The 24,538-nt window shown below is 35.5% G+C and overlaps 1 protein-coding gene across 1 annotated transcript in view; it reads right to left on the bottom strand.

The window, feature by feature from the left end:
* Positions 1 to 24,538, bottom strand: part of LOC127944676 (synaptotagmin-2-like) — a 74,009-nt gene that overhangs the window by 48,394 nt on the left and 1,077 nt on the right. The window lies entirely within an intron of this gene.

Below are 24,538 nucleotides of genomic sequence, written 5' to 3'. Positions count from 1 at the left end.
ACCTAAAATGTCAAAAGTGTACATTTGAAAAGGCACTGCTCCAGTAACATCTTTAGGGTGTAAAGTGTGAAAGGTTGTGATTCGACTGGTTTACTCTATATCAAAGTTTGGAATACACGACACATAGATTTGCTGTCTGAAATTGCAGTCTGGAAAAGCTGATGTTAGTTGCTGAAATCTGCATATTTCAGAAAGGTGAGTTTTATCAGGTTTGGAGCATAACTCTGCAGGGATGTTGCTGTCCAGGACCGAAGCGGGTCACCCCTGTTTCTAAGGATTCCTGTAAAATCGATAGCACTTACCGATGGGTCTTCTAGGTGGAAACACCTACAGCTGTAAAACTACTTGAATATGAATACTGAAAATTTTAATAAAAACCATGCATTAAATATGAAAATGAAAAACAAATATATGGATGTGCAAAAAAGTCAGATAGTCAGAAGTTAAGGCATGCATTTGACCAACTCCTGTTCGCAAAAGTATAAAGATAACAACTCCATACTGCCCTCTACAGGTCGTGAAGCTGTCGTCAAACATACCAAGACAGGCTCGCGGTTACAATGGAGATGTAACAGCGGAAAGACAAGCAATTCCCTCACAGCGTGTCCATGCAACGGAGAACATGGTTGAATCACCACTGAATTATTCCTGTTTGATTTTCTGTAAGCCAGGTTTCAGTTCAGCCTCCACCAGTGCACAAGGACTACAAGTCCCTCACAGAAACCCCTCCTGCAAAAGCTTTCCACACATTGTGCAGAATAGCCCTGTGGAAGGAGATTGGGAGTTAAGCTTTCATTTACTCCCGAGCAGATCCAGCACCAAAGCATCTCTCTGGAGAAGGACACACAATCACAGAGAGCAGGTGTGACCAGATCAGTGTAATATCTTAGCTGTGTAACACTAACCAAACTGAAGTATAAAATACAGAAAATACTCCAATGCAGGTAGAAATGCTGCAGGGATTCTCATAGCTTGTCTTTTCGGTTTCCATCTATCAGAAAACAGAGCACTCTTTGAAAATGGATGTTTTTTTGCATATGCCATGCAACTCAGCTTACACTGCTTTTAAGATTTTTAAGTCGGTTTCACAACAAATACTCGTCTCAGATTTCAAATGGCCATAAAGGTCCGAACATTAAGTTTGATAAATAGAAACAAGCCCTGATTTCTTCACTGAGTAAATGCGGCACAAGATGGCAGAGTTCTGTGTGCCGTGGCAGATTGCTGACAGTTGGGTGTCTGTCACAGTCAGCTTAGAGGTTATGTAATAAGTTTGGCTTTTGTCTCTAAACTGCTGATACTGCATGTGGAGCTGTGCTCGGTTAAAAAGAGCAGCCTTTTTGCATTCAATACGTTCAAAGAAGTGCAGAATGCCTAAGTGAGAAAGAGCGTTTTCATACACAGCAACTCATTCTTTCTTCTAGCCTATTCTTATTTCCTGTGTCACGACACACAGCAGCATGCAGTCTTGTATAACACCGCGGCAAAATGTTTGAAACGTAAAAAAAAATAACAAATAATAATTCAAAAGGTTAGTAAGAATGCACTAAATAGACCTGTGAACAATGGAAATTGTAAAATGTTGTTCTTTTAACTGTTTTATTGTTTTTTTCCATATTACTGTATGTGTATAGATAGATGTAAATATAGAAAATAGCTGTTACATAACAGCAAGATATACAAAACTGTGCAAAAGTCTTAGGCTACTATTATTTTCACCAACAAAAAAGGGTTTCAAGTCAGTTATTTCTATCAGTCAGTAGTAAATATCAGTTTACATTTCCAAACATTATTTTTGCCGTTAATTGTAATAATCTAGTGAGATTTTTGTTTGCACAAGGAGTCTGACACCATCACTCACCATCATCAGTCTGTCTGGAATAACATGAAGAAACCGAGACAGACTCAATCCAGAAGAGCTGTGGCAATGTCTCCAGAACACTTCAAGAAACCTAACTGCAAAGCTACCTGAAAAACAAAGCGCAAGTGCACCTGGGACTAAAGGTTTTTTTTTTTTTGTTTTTTTTTTTACACATAGTGTTGTCATACCAAGTGCCTAAATCTTTGCACAGTATTTTAGCTTTGCAGATTTTTTTTATGTTCTCTATTATAGATTAGTAGATTATAGTTTTCTCTCTTTTTTCCAAACTGCAACAAATGCCAGTGTCCCTTTATTGCACAATGGGATATATCCTCTCAACCAGTGATAGCACACCATTCCATTCACTGTAAACAGTAACAACCAATCACAGCGCACCATTCATGCACTCTATACAGTAATGGCAGCACTTTGAATACACCCTGGATCCTAGTTTTCCTCATCTACTTTGTTCTTTGTGATCAACAAACAAGGGCTACACGATAAATCGCATGTGATCGCCATCCACATCTCGTATGTAAAAGCCAGTTCTGTGATTTAACATACCAGTAAATCTCCATCACTTGCTTTCAGAAGGAAATTATTCAGATGCATTTCATACAGTACACAAAGCAGTAGACCACTGAAAAGCTGCACTATATCGTGTTCATTATATGAATTGCATTCCATTATGAACGTGATGTTGCGTAGCATGTCAGTGTTAGTGTTTTTATTAATGCCATTTATGTTTTTGATAATACAGCACATAACTAGTCAACTAAATGAATGTAATATTGCAAAGATAAATGCACTTTTGGAAGCTGAATGTAAGGGAAATGTAATTTTGGAATTCCTGTGGACTAATGGGATATTGTTCATGCTCTTGTTCATGATGAAATTTTATTTTATTGCTGTAATTAATTTATAGCATTAACAAGATGACCGGTTGAATTCATTTTGGAAGCGATGACTGATGAATGTTTGTTTGTCCAGTGCCTCTATATAAGATTAGTATTGACCAAGTTCAGAGGCTGTCATATGTGCATCAACTTACTATGTTGAGTATTTTCGTCAGTTTCAATATGAAAAATAACTTCCATATTGATTCAATGCATTTTTTTGGATTTTAAGAAGAAAAAAAAAGTATCATGGATTTATTGCATTTTGGGGAAAAAGTTATACAATTTTATAATAAAACTTTGAAAATCAAAAGCTGGATTTAAATTTTTTAAATTGTTAATACACAACTTTGTACAGTCTCACATTGAGACTGACCCACCAGAGATATTTTTGTTTTCATGACATTAAAGTCTGGGTAACATATAAAAAGATAAAAAAGAGTGACTGATTATTGCTTGCAGTTGCTCACTGTAGCAGCATATCAGTTGAGTTATACAATACATATATTATTTTCAGAATCTGAAAATTCAGCGAAACATTACGGTTTCAATCACACATGTTAATATTTCATTTGCTACACACCATTTGTTGGTAATACTTTTCACCCATTGACTACAAAATAAATCAGATGTCGTGTTTTCTGAAAACTTCACAAGCAAATGTCTATAGGCCTATTGCAGTATCACTCTTCCTGCAGGAGTTCTAGTGGATAGAGCGAATCGTTACTTACATTGTGTTTCCTGCTGCTCGAATATACCGTTTCAGAAGAAATAATAAATCACAAATCATAAATCAAGTTTGAAGTCTGGATTCCTGGTAAACTGATAAAAGATCATGTCTTGAAAAACAAGAAAACGACTTTAGTTAAGTCCGATACATGTACAATCAACTCTTATGAGCTGGTTCTTTTGAGTTAATCAAAAGCAAAGAACAATGCATGGAGAAATTACTGAGCTAAGCGAAGATTGATTTCTGAAAGTGAAAAATGTAAAGTTAAGTGACGTGTGTCCAAGTATGGTTTACCATATAGGCCTACTGGGAATCTACGCTCTGCATTTAACCCATTCTAGTGCACACACTTGGTGCACAAAGTCTCTTTCAGACAAGTCATTTCACTCGGCGGCCATCATTGAAATGCTTCTCCTACAGTATTTCTCTGAGTGGGAAAACAAACATCAAATTCTCCAAAACTGTTTGCCAAGATTACAATTAAATTCCAGATTTGAAATCACCAATGAAATCTGAAATCTGATTTTTTTTTTTTGACCAGCAATTATGCAGTATTAAGAGCACGACTCAGAATGATGTCTGTTTCTATAGCAACCTGGACTTCTAACGGCAGCTGATGCGCTAACTTTAACAATTAGCGATTGGTTCTTTTTATTTAGAAGGCGGGGCTTCCTTCGATAGAGCGGCCATATTGAGCATTGCCAGAGGTGGGTAGTAACGAGTTACATTTACTTCGTTACATTTACTTGAGTAATTTTTCGGGGTAACGAATACTTTTCGGAGTATATTTAAAGATGGGTACTTTATACTCTTACTTGAGTAAATTTTTTGGGAAAAATCTGTACTTTTACTTCGTTACTGTGGGCGACGCCCCTCTCGTTACTTTATCTTAATGCAATAAATGCTTCAGTTTATTCCAAACGCGCCGTCTTCTTTTCTCTGGACAATGAGCGATGCCCATTCGCGAATGATTCATTCTTTTGAGTCAACTCTGTTCAAAGGCTTGATCAAACCAATTGGCAAACGAGTGAATTGGTTCATGAATCAGTTTGATTGAGTCGTTCAGTTCCATGCTGCACGCGCTGAGTTCTGAAGCGGTTCACTCAGAGTTGTAACGTTTAAGAATATTAGCAGCGTTGAAAACGGGGCTACGGAACTGCACTGAATTGAAAGCTAATCTGCAAAGGCTATTCTTTGCTTGCGATGGAGATCCTTATTAGATGAACGCGTGTGCTGTCTACTGTTTAACAGGTAATAACTTGGGCTACATTCGATTACAGTACACGATACCACTGTGACATTAGTTTGTTGTACGTGTGTGGCTTATAACAGGTTGAATGCACCTTCCAAAAGACAAAGAATAGCCGATTAAGATTTTATTAATTTTAATACAATCACACCAGTGCGAGTACGTTCAGCAAGTCATATCATCAGCTGCTAAATTCAGATCTGTGATCGCTTGCTGGCGCTGAGCCAGAGACAGACGCGTTTTTACAGCGCTGCGCATTAACCAATCACACACGGTTCTGTTGAGCTTTTGAATGCAATGGCCAATCAGAGGTGTTTCGATGAGTCATCGCTGAAATGCCGGTGCTTCCTTCACTCGCTCACTGAATGGAGACCTCTTTCTGGCGAATTCTCTCGTCAGAAACAACAAAGTGCAGATGTGTGTACGAATCTATAATTAAGATATTGATTTCACAGTGTTAACAGTTTCAGTGATTTTAATGGTAGTTTCTGAGAGTGAATGAAATCTAGACTGTCAGTGAAAATTATGTTTAATAATGTAAATGTTATTTGCTCTCTTTCTGAACAATGAAAGATTAGTAGCAATATTTATATCACATTAACTTTAAATGTTAAATTCACATTTAAAATAAAGTCAGTCGTATTAAAAATATGTTATGGCATGACACCTATATTTGTTACTTAAATAAACAGACAGGGTTTTATAATAAATTACATAAATTGGATTAAAGGCTGATGAAATATATACATTTATACACACACACATACATTACATACATTTTTTGTCTATATATCTATATAAAAAAAGGCTCCGTATATATGACCCAAAGTAACTAGTAACTAACTACTTGAGTAGATTTTTTATCCGATACTCTTTTACTCTTACTCAAGTAACTATTCAAGACTAGTACTTTTACTTTTACTTGAGTAAATATTTCTAGAATTACTTTTACTTTTACTTGAGTAAAGTTTTTGGGTACTCTACCCACCTCTGAGCATTGCAGACTCACATTAGATGAAGACTACTGTCACCTGGTAATCTGATAAAAAACTGTCTAAATATACATTAACCATCTTTATGTGGGTAGACATGTTAAAGTCACATGACCAGTTAAATACTCCTTTTATTGGCTCCTGGCTTTCGAACATTTAAATAAAAGATCTTTAAGCTAAACGTAAAGGTTAATACTAGCTGTCAGTTTGTCATACTGCATTACTTTCACTGTTTGCCTCTGGGAAAGATTATGATAATTTGCATTTAAGTTGGAAAAGACAAAGCATATGCTTATGCACAAGAACAAAACTGATTCTGTTTTTGATTAATAAGTACACTTACAGTGATCCCAGTGTTCAAGGATGAATCATCCAGAGAAACATAACTACTGTACATTCATATGACTCTCTTTCTACAGTGTAATACAAAATAATGTATTGACATTGTAGAAGTGCTTCTGGGCCACCTTTGCAGTGTAAATAAGTCATCAGATGTGAACAAATGTTTTTGTTGGATATCTCAGATATCACACATACTGTACACATGAATTATCTCTTTCTGTCTTAATAACTAATTGTTTTTTATACCAGTGATTAATGAATATCTGAAGCTGGTAATCTTATTCTGTACTTATGAGACGTTTTGTGTGTAATTTCAAACAGCATGTCACAGTAAAGTAGTATTTGCAGTCCATTCTTATTGAGCCACAGAGGGCTGTAATTATTTAGCAGCTGAGTGAACATTATTTTCAGGCATGACTGTTTGGGGCTGTGAAGGGAGCAAGTGATGGATGTTTTTGGTTCTCCACACAAGCAGCAGTCATTGTGCTGTCCAAGAGAACAGCTGGGGAAAGCCAGTCACCGGCCAATAGATTTATCACCACACTCTTTAGGAAACGAGGACTTTTCTTCAGTGATAGGAATAATCAAATCCAAGACAGAGAAACTGAAATAACATATAACATTGAAATAAACCACAATGTTATATATCTGGAACATTTCAGGCCTTTGGGTCAGAAACCTGTGCAATAGTCTTGGCACCCCTACAAATCACCCATGGACTTTGTGAAGTCTTCATGTTCCGTTACATTATATAAAAAAGCAACATTTTCAAATTACTTTTGGAATACATATTTATAAATCCACAATTAGAATAATTTAACAGTATGTGATATATAGTATTTTATTATTTGCTTTGTATTGATACTGGTTTTAGGCACGCAGGACTTAAAAATTACATGAGGAGCAATTTTAGAAACAATTCTTTTATTGATTAGACTCACTTTGTGTTGGTATAAGGCAAATGCATTTTTTTCTTTTCACATATTGAAATTTTCACAATATGCATTTGTATAAAGTCTTCTTTATTGTTGCTTGGATTATTTTTTTTTGTCATCATCATGACAAGCTCTGTGGTCTACTGGGAGTCCTAAATTATTTACACTGCAGATATTAAGGCAAATTTGTTTGCTTTTAGCAAAAGCAACATTTGTATTCATCCCTGCCTCAAGTTGTCCTGGACTACAGTTCTTATAATGGGAGAAAATAAAGGTTCATCTTAAAGCCTTAGGCATGGTAAAGTTATTGTTTCACATAATTATGTTAGTATAAAAAATATAGCCAAATAAAGGTTCTGTCCATGTGTACTTTAAATGTTATTTTTGTATTCCACAGCCTCTCCAATCCACATATGAAAATATTTTATTAATGCCATTTATGTTTTTGATAATACAGCACATAACTAGTCAACTAAATGAATGTAATATTGCAAAGATAAATGCACTTTTGGAAGCTGAATGTAAGGGAAATGTAATTTTGGAATTCCTGTGGACTAATGGGATATTGTTCATGCTCTTGTTCATGATGAAATTTTATTTTATTGCTGTAATTAATTTATAGCATTAACAAGATGACCGGTTGAATTCATTTTGGAAGCGATGACTGATGAATGTTTGTTTGTCCAGTGCCTCTATATAAGATTAGTATTGACCAAGTTCAGAGGCTGTCATATGTGCATCAACTTACTATGTTGAGTATTTTCGTCAGTTTCAATATGAAAAATAACTTCCATATTGATTCAATGCATTTTTTTGGATTTTAAGAAGAAAAAAAAAGTATCATGGATTTATTGCATTTTGGGGAAAAAGTTATACAATTTTATAATAAAACTTTGAAAATCAAAAGCTGGATTTAAATTTTTTAAATTGTTAATACACAACTTTGTACAGTCTCACATTGAGACTGACCCACCAGAGATATTTTTGTTTTCATGACATTAAAGTCTGGGTAACATATAAAAAGATAAAAAAGAGTGACTGATTATTGCTTGCAGTTGCTCACTGTAGCAGCATATCAGTTGAGTTATACAATACATATATTATTTTCAGAATCTGAAAATTCAGCGAAACATTACGGTTTCAATCACACATGTTAATATTTCATTTGCTACACACCATTTGTTGGTAATACTTTTCACCCATTGACTACAAAATAAATCAGATGTCGTGTTTTCTGAAAACTTCACAAGCAAATGTCTATAGGCCTATTGCAGTATCACTCTTCCTGCAGGAGTTCTAGTGGATAGAGCGAATCGTTACTTACATTGTGTTTCCTGCTGCTCGAATATACCGTTTCAGAAGAAATAATAAATCACAAATCATAAATCAAGTTTGAAGTCTGGATTCCTGGTAAACTGATAAAAGATCATGTCTTGAAAAACAAGAAAACGACTTTAGTTAAGTCCGATACATGTACAATCAACTCTTATGAGCTGGTTCTTTTGAGTTAATCAAAAGCAAAGAACAATGCATGGAGAAATTACTGAGCTAAGCGAAGATTGATTTCTGAAAGTGAAAAATGTAAAGTTAAGTGACGTGTGTCCAAGTATGGTTTACCATATAGGCCTACTGGGAATCTACGCTCTGCATTTAACCCATTCTAGTGCACACACTTGGTGCACAAAGTCTCTTTCAGACAAGTCATTTCACTCGGCGGCCATCATTGAAATGCTTCTCCTACAGTATTTCTCTGAGTGGGAAAACAAACATCAAATTCTCCAAAACTGTTTGCCAAGATTACAATTAAATTCCAGATTTGAAATCACCAATGAAATCTGAAATCTGATTTTTTTTTTTTGACCAGCAATTATGCAGTATTAAGAGCACGACTCAGAATGATGTCTGTTTCTATAGCAACCTGGACTTCTAACGGCAGCTGATGCGCTAACTTTAACAATTAGCGATTGGTTCTTTTTATTTAGAAGGCGGGGCTTCCTTCGATAGAGCGGCCATATTGAGCATTGCCAGAGGTGGGTAGTAACGAGTTACATTTACTTCGTTACATTTACTTGAGTAATTTTTCGGGGTAACGAATACTTTTCGGAGTATATTTAAAGATGGGTACTTTATACTCTTACTTGAGTAAATTTTTTGGGAAAAATCTGTACTTTTACTTCGTTACTGTGGGCGACGCCCCTCTCGTTACTTTATCTTAATGCAATAAATGCTTCAGTTTATTCCAAACGCGCCGTCTTCTTTTCTCTGGACAATGAGCGATGCCCATTCGCGAATGATTCATTCTTTTGAGTCAACTCTGTTCAAAGGCTTGATCAAACCAATTGGCAAACGAGTGAATTGGTTCATGAATCAGTTTGATTGAGTCGTTCAGTTCCATGCTGCACGCGCTGAGTTCTGAAGCGGTTCACTCAGAGTTGTAACGTTTAAGAATATTAGCAGCGTTGAAAACGGGGCTACGGAACTGCACTGAATTGAAAGCTAATCTGCAAAGGCTATTCTTTGCTTGCGATGGAGATCCTTATTAGATGAACGCGTGTGCTGTCTACTGTTTAACAGGTAATAACTTGGGCTACATTCGATTACAGTACACGATACCACTGTGACATTAGTTTGTTGTACGTGTGTGGCTTATAACAGGTTGAATGCACCTTCCAAAAGACAAAGAATAGCCGATTAAGATTTTATTAATTTTAATACAATCACACCAGTGCGAGTACGTTCAGCAAGTCATATCATCAGCTGCTAAATTCAGATCTGTGATCGCTTGCTGGCGCTGAGCCAGAGACAGACGCGTTTTTACAGCGCTGCGCATTAACCAATCACACACGGTTCTGTTGAGCTTTTGAATGCAATGGCCAATCAGAGGTGTTTCGATGAGTCATCGCTGAAATGCCGGTGCTTCCTTCACTCGCTCACTGAATGGAGACCTCTTTCTGGCGAATTCTCTCGTCAGAAACAACAAAGTGCAGATGTGTGTACGAATCTATAATTAAGATATTGATTTCACAGTGTTAACAGTTTCAGTGATTTTAATGGTAGTTTCTGAGAGTGAATGAAATCTAGACTGTCAGTGAAAATTATGTTTAATAATGTAAATGTTATTTGCTCTCTTTCTGAACAATGAAAGATTAGTAGCAATATTTATATCACATTAACTTTAAATGTTAAATTCACATTTAAAATAAAGTCAGTCGTATTAAAAATATGTTATGGCATGACACCTATATTTGTTACTTAAATAAACAGACAGGGTTTTATAATAAATTACATAAATTGGATTAAAGGCTGATGAAATATATACATTTATACACACACACATACATTACATACATTTTTTGTCTATATATCTATATAAAAAAAGGCTCCGTATATATGACCCAAAGTAACTAGTAACTAACTACTTGAGTAGATTTTTTATCCGATACTCTTTTACTCTTACTCAAGTAACTATTCAAGACTAGTACTTTTACTTTTACTTGAGTAAATATTTCTAGAATTACTTTTACTTTTACTTGAGTAAAGTTTTTGGGTACTCTACCCACCTCTGAGCATTGCAGACTCACATTAGATGAAGACTACTGTCACCTGGTAATCTGATAAAAAACTGTCTAAATATACATTAACCATCTTTATGTGGGTAGACATGTTAAAGTCACATGACCAGTTAAATACTCCTTTTATTGGCTCCTGGCTTTCGAACATTTAAATAAAAGATCTTTAAGCTAAACGTAAAGGTTAATACTAGCTGTCAGTTTGTCATACTGCATTACTTTCACTGTTTGCCTCTGGGAAAGATTATGATAATTTGCATTTAAGTTGGAAAAGACAAAGCATATGCTTATGCACAAGAACAAAACTGATTCTGTTTTTGATTAATAAGTACACTTACAGTGATCCCAGTGTTCAAGGATGAATCATCCAGAGAAACATAACTACTGTACATTCATATGACTCTCTTTCTACAGTGTAATACAAAATAATGTATTGACATTGTAGAAGTGCTTCTGGGCCACCTTTGCAGTGTAAATAAGTCATCAGATGTGAACAAATGTTTTTGTTGGATATCTCAGATATCACACATACTGTACACATGAATTATCTCTTTCTGTCTTAATAACTAATTGTTTTTTATACCAGTGATTAATGAATATCTGAAGCTGGTAATCTTATTCTGTACTTATGAGACGTTTTGTGTGTAATTTCAAACAGCATGTCACAGTAAAGTAGTATTTGCAGTCCATTCTTATTGAGCCACAGAGGGCTGTAATTATTTAGCAGCTGAGTGAACATTATTTTCAGGCATGACTGTTTGGGGCTGTGAAGGGAGCAAGTGATGGATGTTTTTGGTTCTCCACACAAGCAGCAGTCATTGTGCTGTCCAAGAGAACAGCTGGGGAAAGCCAGTCACCGGCCAATAGATTTATCACCACACTCTTTAGGAAACGAGGACTTTTCTTCAGTGATAGGAATAATCAAATCCAAGACAGAGAAACTGAAATAACATATAACATTGAAATAAACCACAATGTTATATATCTGGAACATTTCAGGCCTTTGGGTCAGAAACCTGTGCAATAGTCTTGGCACCCCTACAAATCACCCATGGACTTTGTGAAGTCTTCATGTTCCGTTACATTATATAAAAAAGCAACATTTTCAAATTACTTTTGGAATACATATTTATAAAGCCACAATTAGAATAATTTAACAGTATGTGATATATAGTATTTTATTATTTGCTTTGTATTGATACTGGTTTTAGGCACGCAGGACTTAAAAATTACATGAGGAGCAATTTTAGAAACAATTCTTTTATTGATTAGACTCACTTTGTGTTGGTATAAGGCAAATGCATTTTTTTCTTTTCACATATTGAAATTTTCACAATATGCATTTGTATAAAGTCTTCTTTATTGTTGCTTGGATTATTTTTTTTTGTCATCATCATGACAAGCTCTGTGGTCTACTGGGAGTCCTAAATTATTTACACTGCAGATATTAAGGCAAATTTGTTTGCTTTTAGCAAAAGCAACATTTGTATTCATCCCTGCCTCAAGTTGTCCTGGACTACAGTTCTTATAATGGGAGAAAATAAAGGTTCATCTTAAAGCCTTAGGCATGGTAAAGTTATTGTTTCACATAATTATGTTAGTATAAAAAATATAGCCAAATAAAGGTTCTGTCCATGTGTACTTTAAATGTTATTTTTGTATTCCACAGCCTCTCCAATCCACATATGAAAATATACAAATATTTTTTAGATAATCTAAAATGTTCATTCAATTGAAGGAATAGATCACCCAAAATGAAAATTTACTGAAAATGTATTCACTCTCAGGTAGACCAAGATGTAGATGAGTTTGTTTCTTCATTAGATTTGGAGAAATTCAGCATTCCATCACTTGCTGACCAACGGATCCTCTGCAGTGAATGGGTGCCGTCAGAATGAGAGTCCAAACAGCTGATAAAAACATCATAATAATGCACAAGTGATCCACACCACTCCAATACATCAGTTTATGCCTTGTAAAGTAATTTATAATAATAAATCCATCATTAAGACATTCGTTACCTCAAACCATTGCTTTTGGCCAAAACAAGAGTCCATAATCCATAACAACACTTCCTCCAATGAAAATGTCCATCCCCTGTTGTCCTCTCAAATCAGATCCACCCACATATTTGTTTAGAACTGTTTGGGACTGTTTTCACTTATAATCGGTGCTCAATCTGTGCATATTTCTCTCCTGATTCAGATGATTCTGACTTTTTCAAACAAATAATATGGACCGAGGACTCGTATTTCAACCAAAAGCAATGGTCTAAAGTCTAAAACATCTTAATGATGCATTTGTTTTCTTAATAGTAATAATAATTCAAAATGACTAAATCAACCAGAATAAACATTATAATAATGAAAATAATTTTTAAGGTTCAGACCTGATTTAAAAAAAAAAAAAAAAAAAGAAAGGGAAAAAAGTTGTTTAAATACTCCAGTTTTCACTTTGTACTCTGTATGCAGCTACACAATCACACACACACACACACACACACACACACTCTCTCTCTCTCTCTCTCTCTTTCTCTCTCTCTCTCTCTCTCTCTCTCTCTCACACACACACACACACACCCAAAGACAGACACCTGCTGTCAATGCCAAGGTGTGAATGTTTATCACTAAATTACATATGGCTTTATAACTTGGAGCTGTATCAACAATCAATCAAGGCTAGGAAAGACGAGGGCAGGACTAATCGATTCTCAGTTATGTGGTATTTGTGGAGTTATCAGCCTCAAGGTCCTCAAGGAGAATTTGGATAGCACCTCAATTTGGCACATTGTTGCTTGTCTTATATGTGTGAATTGTCAGCTGATTTTCCAGTCAGACTAGTAGTTTTGACATCCCACATATCGGACGGTAGTTAAATGCTTGTAGACAGACTTAATATATTCTATAACATTTCCATGTGTATGTTTCTCAGTGTCTGAAGTGGAGCCACCAGTGATTTCTGTGACATTTATCTATGATTTGCCCGCTAAAAGAATTGTACACTTCACTGCTGCAGTATTTCTATTAAATATGACTTATAAGATAATGCAGCTGATGGCAGTGAAAAAACAGCTGTTAAAGGGAAAATTATTTATCCAATAACTTCTCAATTTATTATTTCTCTGCTAAAAAGAACACTTTCTCGCTCTATTAGTCATATAAGCAAAGGACGGCAAACAATGTGCTGAAGTCTTTCCATATTCAATTTGTCATATCAATGCATTTCCATTTGGCTGTTTTTTTTTTTTTTTTTTTTGAATGGCTCTGTAAACATTTCATTATTCATTTTTAATGAGTTTCCTACACTTTCTGTTTGTCTGTTCAAAACTCACCACTAAGGTGTCTTGGTTGGCTTCTAGGGTGTTGCTATGTGGTTGCTAGGGAGATTATTAGGGCGTTAAAAAGTATCAGTTACTGTTAGCGAACATCCTGATGCCAAACATGGACTGAGAGCATTGTTTGGATGAATAGGTAAATAAATGCTATAGACTTTCCTTTAAATAACAAAATAAACACAACAAAAATGACAGCGGTGAGAAAATAGCAGTTAAGAAAGCATTTGGTCATATCGACAAGGATATTTTTGCACCAGCTCTCCAATTTGGCAGTCAAGTCATATCATGTCACATTTATATAGCAATCAGTTTCTTTAAAGCAAGCAGCTTTACAGTAATAAAAGTGAAAAACAGTGTCAGTTTCACTTTAAATTAAAATTTCTACTTCAGTTTCTACTATAAAGCCATTATCCAGTATGTTTCATATGCATTTATGCAGGCCTGACCTTTTCAATGAAAAGCAGCTACAGTCTGATTGAAAAGTCGCTAAATGATGTAATACGATAATTAGCATATTTATGGCGCTGTTGCATTTTTCCATTTCTGTTGTCAGACAATGGAACAAATATGAAATAGTGACTGAGACTGCACTGTCACATCATGCTGTTGAGGAAGCACACAGGAGGCACGAGTAAATGAGAACTTTATTGAATCAAGGAAACACAGGAGATAATCCACAATGGGCACTTGAGCCAAAACACATAGAGAACGAATAGACCTGACAAACAAACTGAACAGGACTTTTAAACACAGGACAATCAGAGGAACAAAAGGTTAGTCAATGGAACATAATCAAACTAAACAAGGACAGTGACATGACCAAGTAAGGTCAAACAGGAATAGAAACCAGGGCCAAACATAAAAAGAGGTCCATAATCCTGACACACTATTAAATTATCCTGATTTACAGTCACAACATTGTCTGTATAAACTTAAAGACAATGGCTGCACTGTGATTCTATATTTACATGTAAAATAATAACTCAGCGAGAAAGTTAGAAGCAACAGAATGCCTAATTTATTCACTGAGCCAGCGCACAGCCTCTACTGAACTTGCCGCTCCTCTCAGCCACTCACTAAATAGAGCAGATACAGACCGAGGCTTATTTGTGGCGAAAAAGCAAGACCTCACACTTGTGGCACAGTACTGGGGAGTCACGGAAAGTAGCTAAGGTTTGTTCAGAAAGTCACTAGATTTGTCGCTAGTTGCTTTTTTGAAGAAAAAAAGGGGGTCGAAAAAATTCACAAAATCTAGCAACCAAGGCGTTAAGTTGGCAACATTTAATGAACCAGAGAAAATTTCCATGTCAAAGAAGGCAGAGCCCCAGAGCCACACCTACTGACCATCTATTCTCCACAGACCACTGGGAGTTCCAGTGTGTTTACCGGCCAGAGCAAACTGTTCCCGAACTTCAGCTTTGGCAAGCTGTTTTGAACTTCTAAAACCAACTCCAGATTAACTTTATTTTGTCCTGATTTTGTTCAAAATTATATCATAGCAGTTTGTTCTTTGATTTTGCTTAAAGTAAACTGGTGCCTTAAGTAAAAAATTCCTAATTTTCAATGAAATTCTGGTCTGTTGACATTCTTACTGTTTCACTGCACTTAAGTGCAGTTTTTGAAGCGTTTACAGTGTTGAAAGGGCAGGACTGCTCTGTGTAAAGGCCTCATTTGGTATTCATGTCTTGGGAGGCCAGACTCTCTCTTTCTCTCTCTTGCTCTTTTGTAGGTTTGCTCTTGCTCTATATTAGAAGTAAACAGCAGCTTTGATCAATGATTCCTCCACACTCTCCTGCCTCACATGTCCACTCTCTGGCAGAAAGCAGATTGTGGACATGGAGCAAATTTACTACTTTTATTGTCTTGACTTTAATGCACCTCTGCGGCACCCTCAGACAAAATGTTCAAAATCTAACCTTAATTAATTTTAAAGTGCAATATATAGAGATATATTACTGAAAGGTTGCCATGAATCTTTGTATTATCAATTTACAGTACATCAGGTCTTATGATGGATTTCATTGTGATTGTTTTGTCCAGCTAGATTGCAACATTTGTGGTGCTTCCTGTGACCGGGCATCAAAGTCCCTTTCAAGAAAAGTCTGTTTACTCTGCGACCATATTTGCAAAACCTCCAGACAGCTATTTTGGGCATTCGAGACCAAGTCCTGAACAACCGATAACAATAAATCACACAACAGGTTTATCTTAAACGTTTACAAGTTAGCACTAATTTATTTTAAATTAATTATTTTTTTATTGTATTTCACAGATTCATGTATATATTAAAACACATGCTTCTGTATTTACAGTATTTGCATATATCCAACATGGAAGCCAGGCTGTTTTCTAAGTAACTATTCAGCACCAAGGCCAGCAACCAAAAAACAGCACATGGTACTGAAGCAGAGACCAAGAAACAGGTGTCTCTGGTGGCACATCATGAAGAGCATCTGTAGCTACTCTGGAAGGATGTGAAAAGTGGCCGTGACAGCACAGAAATGTTAACTTGAATGAAGTGGAAAAGTTAACGGTGAAGTTCTTTCTTTGACACCAAAATGGATCCTCTCATCCACTAGACTACAAATAACAGCTGAAGTGTGTAAGGATCAAATAATGAAAGCTGTTGAAGTATCTTGTGTTTAGATGCTCATTCACATATTGCATGTTCAAGTATGGCTTAACCCTGTTCTGACCATAATTTTAATTAAAATTGTGCAAAAACACCATTTTGTTTAGAAATAGATTACAATGAAATTAAGGCTTAAAGGTGATTTCACCTCAGTCCATTTATGTAGAAAAAATAAAGACAACAAAATGAATGTAAACATCAGTATGGTAAACATAAGGAGGAAAGATTTGATAGCGAAGTTTTAATTGAATTAATAATTGCATAGACCACTCACTGAAATTAGTATTAGTATAATTTGCATAAAAATCAAGAGACGATCATGCTAATCCACATTGATAGATAGCACTGCAGCATTTAACAACATTGTTGTATTGGTAGTTATCTACCTGACGATGCTAGCTTAAAAAATACTGAATGCTGAATGATGGGCATTTTTTCTTAATGTATGAGTGAAATATGGTTTGTGGTGAATACAACTTGATGATACTGGGACATTGTGTTGTAACTGCACACCACAAACATTCTCAAGTAGTAATTGCAAACATATTATGGTGGCCGAAAGAGCACAACACGCTGCAACTTCAGAAAACACATGCAAATAAATAAAATAAAAAAACACCAGCAAATGAAGAAAACATCATCATCAGTTTGACAACATAAGTGTTGCCAATCCTCACAACACATGCAACTTAACAAACAATTAATGAAGCATTGCAAATTTATTTTCATTAACCTTGAAATTATATTTAGTTGAGGGTATTAAAGTTAGCCATCTTAAGTAACGTTTCAAAGTTAATCATGTAATTATCCAGCTTATTTAGGCTAATGATATCCAAAAGATAAAGGAAATCAGAGTGTTTAAAAAACCCTCACCTTTCAGTTCACCAACAACTCCACTGACCAGTAGCCACTGAACGATAAGCAAATCCCAGCCGGGTCCGCATGTGTTGTGAGGATTTGCAGCGTGTGTTGTAAGTATTCACAGCGCGTTTTGTTATATGCATGTGTTGTCAGGATTTGCAACACTTGTGTTGTCAAACTGATGAAGATGTTTTCTTTATTTGCTGGTGTTTTTTCAGTTTGCATGTGTTTTCTTCAATTGCAGCACGTTGACCTCTCTCGGCCACCGTAACATATGCTTTTCAGTGTATGTAATTTAAGTTGCAGAGCAAAATGTCAAAATATTGTCAGTATATATTTACCACAGACCTTGCTTTATTTAATAACTAAAAATACATCTCAAAAATCCAAATCTCAAAAGGAAACAAATGGTGAATTAGTCTTCTGGGGTTTTATGTAATGGCTGGAGCACTCTCTAAGAATATATATATATAAAAAACAAAAAAGGCAGCACAAATGGCAACAGCACTGACCTTTTAAAGCTTGTTAGCCCTTTCAATGATTTTTCAGCTAGTTCCATTCATCCTTTCTTTCTTTCTTTTTTAACACAGAAAAGAACTGCTTTTAAGATTCTCCGTTGGAACTGCGTTCACTCACTGTGTTCTGCTTTACTGGAAAACAGCCATTTTTTTCCTGACTCAATGAGCACATGGATCCATGCAGTGTAATTGAGAGAAGCTGAATGATTTGGGATGCACAACGAGAGCTGCATTGCCACAGACATGCAGAAGACACCCTGTCCTCTTTGAGAATCCTGTCATCTCTTGAATATGAATTGTTGGCAGAAGAGTGGCGATGTCTTCCTCTATCTCTAACCTCCTCACAGTATCACAGAGGAACACAACAGCCTATAGCACAAAGGAATACACTAATAGTGAAGCATCAGAGGAGTGCTCAATCTTGCTTGCACTAAGCTCCACCCCTGACTCCTCCCTCGACTTCCCTTTGGATTAATTATGCAGCTCACTGCAGCATTTTCAGTGCTGCCAGCAGTTTGTCCTGCCAAAACTCCCTGTTCATCTCTCTCTTCCTCCTCCACTTTCTGTCTATCCCTTCTCTATTCTTAATGCCTCTATTCTTGGAGGTCTAAATTTGATTAGACCCCCCGCCAACACACACACCAACACACACACACACACTCACACACAAACTCCCGCCCTTAACTCTGTTCTTCTTACAGCACCATAACAACAAATAAGGCTGCAGTTTAAGCTCGTCTGAAAACACTCTGCTGTTGCACACATACATAAAGCTTCAAGCACTGACACACAAAAAAGCAGAAAGAATCATGAAGGGAAACTACTGCATACTCCCTGGTTAATGCCTGGAGGAGAGCATTCAACTCATATGAGTTCAGACTGTACTGACTTGTATCTGTTGATCGAAACAGCTGTTCGTCAATACATCTGTAAACGATGCAGTTATTATAAATTGTTGTTCTTGTTATTTTTTATTATATAGTTTAGCTTTGCATAATTTTTGTGTATTTTTGTTTTCATCTTTGCATGACAGGAATGCCAAAAATAATGTTAAATCTATAGGATAATTGCCATTGATATAGATCAGAGAAAAGGTCAGTTATTTTAAGTGCTTCAAGAGAGTTGAAGTTACATTAAGTCCAAAAATACATTAAGTCCAAAAAGTCATTGATTTAGTTGGTATTTCTACCAAGTAAACTCAATAAAAAGTGATCTTTTGCAACTCTGATGATTGCACTTTTCTGTTATTGTTTAAGGTGTTGCCGATGCATATTTTATTGCACAATAACGTTAAAAATATATCAGTCTGATTAGTTTACAGGAGTCAGGGTGAACCGGTCCACCTTGAAACCAGGTACAAACTAATCACTTGTGTTTCAAGGGTTCTTGTGGTTCACTCATGGTTTGTCAGTCATTGTATATACAGTATTTGCATGTTTTCTAGTGTTTCCCTGTTTGTTTCTTAAAGTTTTTCTGCACTTAGACCCACTTCCCTGCCTGTTCTTTCAGTTCCTTTACTCTCATAAATATAGTTCTGACAATGCAGTCTGAGCCAGACTCCGTTACATCATAAATCAATAATATTTTAACTGAGTTCAAAAGGGAAATATGTTGACTTTACGCTTATAGTTTCACAGACCTTGTGAAACATGGCTAGGCAGTTACACTGTTTCTTGGAGTCCTCAGATTGATATAATAACATTTCCAGGAGGTTTTTTTCACTGTTTCTGAGCCATGAGAGACCTTTTTGATCAATATCTTTTTTTAGACATTTAGGTTAAATGTATCAAGTTTTCAGCAATAATTCATTAAATACGCTAATGTTTTTAATTGCATATTTCAGAACTTTTAGCACCATTGACAAACAAAACAACTAGTACAACATACAGTGCAATCAGTTTGTATTTTACTCAGTTGATTGCATTGCTTCTCAAATGCTACTTGTGCTTGTTTTGAATCTGATGATCTTGCAAATCTTTTTAATTTTATGTTTATTACTAACAACTAAGGAAAACCCCAAATTCAGTATCTATGGAAAATTAGAATATTGTGAAAAGGTTCAATATTGATGTCGCTTGGTGCCACACTCTAATCAGCTAATTAACTCAAAACACCTGCAAAGCCTTTAAATGGTCTCAGTCTAGTTCTGTAGGCTACACAATCATGGGGAAGACTGCTGAATTGACAGTTGTCCAAAAGACGACCATTGACACCTTGCACAAGGAAGGCAAGACACAAAAGGTCACTGCAAAAATGCATGCTGTTCACAGAGCTCTGTGTCCAAGCACATTAATAGAGAGGTGAAGGGAAGGAAAAGATAGAAAAAATAGCTTTGCATTCCTTGTGTCAAGCCACTCTTGAACAACAGACAGCATCAGAAGCGTCTCGCTTCAAAAAGGACTGGACTGCTGCTGAGTGGTCCAAAGTTATGTTCTCTGATGGAAGTAAATTTCTTCATTTCCTTTGGAAATCAGGGTCCCAGAGTCTGGAGGAAGAGAGGAGAGGCACACAATCCACATTGCTTGAGGTCCAGTGTAAAGTTTCCACAGTCAGTGATGGTTTGTGGTGCCATATCATCTGCTGGTGTTGGTCCACTGTGTTTTCTGAGGTCCCAGGTCAACGCAGCCGTATACCAGAAAGTTTTGGAGCATTTCATGCTTCCTGCTGCTGATCATCTTTATGGAGATACAGATTTCAATTTCCAACAGGACTTGGCACCTGCACACAGTGCCAAAGCTACCAGTACCTGGTTTAAGGACCATGGTATCCCTGTTCTTAATTGCCAGCAAATTCACCTGACCTTAACCCCATAGAGAATCTATGGGGTATTGTGAAGAGGAAGATGCAAGATGCCAGACCCAACAATACAGAAGATACATACTTTTCAGTTGGACAAGACTTTGTACTGGTCTTAAGTTATATTCAAATTTTCTGAGATACTGAATTTTGGATTTTCCTTAGTTGTCAGTTATAAACATCAAAATTAAAAGCAATAAACATTTGAAATATATCAGTCTGTGTGTAATGAATGAATATAATATATAAGTTTCACTTTTTGAATGGAGTTAGTGAAAGAAATCAACTTTTTGGTGATATTCTAATTATATGACCAGCACCTGTATGTACAAAATATTTAAATTGTAACCTAATTTTCCTTCTGATCTAATCTGGTTTAGAAATGTTTACGGTTATGCATTTGGACAACAGGTTTAATGCAACTTCTAATATAGTTTTCAAGATACGTATATATATATATATATATATATATATATATATATATATATATATATATATATATATATATATATATATATATATATATATATATATATATATATTTATTTATTTATTTATTTATTTATTTAGCCAGATTGTGTGGCAATTTCTTTTTAAATATATATTTTCAAATATTATTATTATTAGAAATGTTTATTAAATAAATTACATTTTAAAGTATATTAAAATTCTAATAGTATTTATAATATATATATATATATATATATATATATATATATATATATATATATATATATATATATATATATATATATATATATATATATATATATATATATATATTTGTTTTTTTTTTTGGATCAAATAAATTCAGCCTCGATGAGCATAAGAGACTACAAAAGTAATACAAATCTTACTGGACTTAAACTTTTAAACAGGATTGTATTTTCGTGATCTTCACTAATTAAAATATTAGGCATATATTTATAAAAAAAAAAAAAATTTGTCAGAAAAATAAATTGCGGCATGGGTGGATTCGAACCGGGGTACCTTTACATTGCTAGCACCTTAATGTAAAACACCATTTTAAATCACTTTAGTACAGTTAAAGAATGAGACGGTCAATCAGAGATGAGAACATCCACTTTAGACTGAGGATGTCATCACGTGCACCAAGCCCGACCGTGACACTGTATCAGTTTAAGCATCAGTTTGCTCATATTTCTGATGTGCTTACAGGCTTCATGAATATCACACCCAACACATGAGCATGATAAACATAGGAATTAGAGTTATGTTTGAATTGTGTATGCTGCCCTGTAAATGGGGGCTGAGCTCTCCAGCATACTGCAGTGCTGAATGCTTTCAGCACACCCACTCCATCATCTCCTCTCTCTCTCTCTCTTTCTCTCGTACTCACCCACAGACGCCCGCGGTCTTTATGTTTCTGTACCATTCTCTCTGCCTCCAAAACACTTCCCCTTTCTTCAGTCCTACATTATAATCTCAAACTTTCCTCTCCTTACACTGCTTACACAACACCACATTCTCATACCCACATAAACACACACACACACACTGTAATCAAAAAAATACATACGCACTACACTACTACCTAATGTAGTAATTGGCACTTTACACCTCTGCTGCCCCAAGATTAATCAGCTTGTCAACAAAGCCCAGCAGGAAGACCGGTGGCACATGTTATGTAGTGAATCAATTGCCCATCACACAAGGATATTTACCTGAATATATATATATACACAGTATAATTATAACTAAGAGGGAGGGGCATTTAAATTACAAAATACATTTTATGAGAATACTTGCATATAGACAACCCAGAATAACTGGAATATATATATATATATATATATATATATATATATATATATATATATATATATATATATATATATATATATATTGGGGCCGGGACTCGATTAAAAAAATTAATCTAATTAATTAGAGGATTTGTAATTAATTAATCGAAATTAATCGCATTTTAATCGCATATAAATATGTGACCTGAGAACAGTGAGAAGTATTTTTTTTCACATGGATTTATAGTATACCATTGAATAATGACTGAAAACATAAGCTTAAGCAACAAAATAGTTTATTTTTGTTCAACCAAGTCTAGCAGACCAGTGCAATTTTTGCCATGAAGTGTAGCAATAGCATATTTAGAAACAATTTAGAAATAGTACATTTCAGAAATTCAAGTAGCTTGTAGGTGCTGGAATTTTCTGTAAAGTGTTTTTTAAGTAATACACAATACTGTCAATTACATTCAGAACATTGGAAACACTGACTATTAGAAAACATCTCTCTGTTGCTTCAGAGGCCATAACATACTAAGTCCAACTCTCAATAACCTTGGCCAAAACAATAAAGAGTTCAACATAAACTGCCAGTTGCACCAACAAAATAATACATAGTTCAACATAAAGTGTAAAGTCCACGCTAGCTGCTATATGTTTTGCGTTGAGGTGATACTTGAGGTTCGATGTGCTCATAGACAGTAAAATAAATGGACACAGCGACCCCATTGAAACTCAACTGAGACAATTGAAGCAAATTTTTAGCGTTTTTTAGCACTTCCGTTTCTGACGCGCAGACTCAAACGAAGCTTGACGACGTCAGCAACCTGTCTGACAGATGTAAATTTGGCGAGCTTGAGCGGGGAGTTCTTTGTCGTGAGTGAGCAGGAGTAAGTATTCTGATTAATTATTTTGTATAGTATTTTAAAATGTAACGCCAGTACGCCATATTAAGTTAATTGCCTGCGAGCTTCTCCTCCTGTCTGTATGGTAATGCGACAGAGAGACGAGTGGTCATGACCCAATCGTTAGCCTATTTTTTACAAAAACTGTTTATACGGGGCCATAATGTAACATAGAAGGTAATGGAGCCCTTTATACATTGTCGTGTATCTTTAGAAATAAATAATGGACAAACAGAGTCTTTAAACGCCTCAGATGTAAAGTTATTCGCTGTCAAAGTGACGTCAAAATGAATGGGAGTCAATGGGAATGCTAACGCAAGTGAAGTTCTGCTAAAAGATGGCAGCCCCCACCCGACTTCAATTTCCGGTCGAGTTCCTTGCCCCCTGGATGTGCTGCGGTGATATGTGAACGCTAGTTGGTGCTTCAGTATAATCGGTCCGCCGAAACTCATCCAGTGAGAAACGTTCCGCGGTGCAAAAATAAGTTATAAAAAATGCGGGAAATTTTTTTCTGTAATTCATTAATCTTAATTAACGCGTTATTTTTTGTGTAATTAATTAATCCCAATTAACACGTTAAAGTCCCGGCCCTAATATATATATATACATATATATAATTGGAGTGTTATTTCTTCTGATATTAGGCTGATATTGCTTATATAAATACTTATGTTAATGTTGATTCTTGAATGCTTAAGCGTAAAATTTCCAGTGAACTAAAAGTGCATTGAATTTGAAACAGATGATCATGAATCTGGAAGTGTTTTATTATGATGATCATAGTTTGTATTTGAAATGAAATGTCCAGTGGATGGTACTAAAGGTTTTTGCTCTATTGCGTTTATCTACACTAAACCCCAGCCTAAACCAAATCGATAGTGTTAACAACAGCAAATGCAAGGTTATATGCTGAAGCCACCACACCATTTTAGTTTGCTTCTCCAAGTCTTTGAGCTCTTTTATCATGATCAGTGGGACTCATATATGCACTTTAATTCACAAGTGCAATGATGTACTAGGTGTGCTACATAAGTTTACTATATCAGAAATCCACAGATATGGAGCTGGCAATGTGATGCAAATGTCAAGATGTATTAATTAACAATACATCCACTATATTAAAAGTGGTTTGAGGTCATAACAAAGTATTGTGAA

Source organism: Carassius gibelio, chromosome A23 (genome assembly GCF_023724105.1).
Source record: "Carassius gibelio isolate Cgi1373 ecotype wild population from Czech Republic chromosome A23, carGib1.2-hapl.c, whole genome shotgun sequence".
NCBI classification, from domain to species: domain Eukaryota; kingdom Metazoa; phylum Chordata; class Actinopteri; order Cypriniformes; family Cyprinidae; genus Carassius; species Carassius gibelio.
Note: the sequence above shows the minus strand (reverse complement) of the source record. Positions and strands in the feature narration are given on the sequence as shown.